Here is a 581-nt window from a genome sequence, read left to right as displayed (position 1 = left end):
CTTTTTATTCCAAACTTTGTACAAATTTGTAGAGAAGCATTCAACATTTCCCCAGATTTTGATTAGTTCTGCTGTTTTTTCACCCTTCCCGGGCCCTTTTGTTTTCTTTAACTCCTTTAGGGTTTTATAATTTGTTAGCAGTGGCGGGGGTTTATCCCCCCCCGCTGTAGTGAGTTAAAATGTTTTGTTAGTTTATTCTTTTGTATGGGTTGGAACAACATTGATTCCATTATCTTGACTTCTTTTCCTAAAAAAACAAGTCCATCTTCAGTTCTGACAGGTCTTTTTTTTTGTTTAAATTTTCGTGTGATGTTTCTACCCCTTTGGTGGGTTCCTTAGTGTTCTTTGAGAGAACATTTTTCAATTCTCTGGCAATTTTATTTAAACTTTTTTCCTTATTTTGCGCAACAATCTTTGAATTTGATTTGTTTTTATGTAAATTATCTTCAAGGTTATTGATCCCTTTGATTTTTGGAATTTTTGTTTTAATTTATTAGGCTTTTTTAAAAAATCCAGGGGAACTTGTCTTTTTTTTTTGGGATATTTCTTAAGCAGCCTCAGCAAGGTTCTTTTCCTTTTTC

This window comes from Penaeus monodon, chromosome 14 (assembly GCF_015228065.2).
Source record: "Penaeus monodon isolate SGIC_2016 chromosome 14, NSTDA_Pmon_1, whole genome shotgun sequence".
Lineage (NCBI taxonomy): Eukaryota > Metazoa > Arthropoda > Malacostraca > Decapoda > Penaeidae > Penaeus > Penaeus monodon.
Note: the sequence above shows the minus strand (reverse complement) of the source record.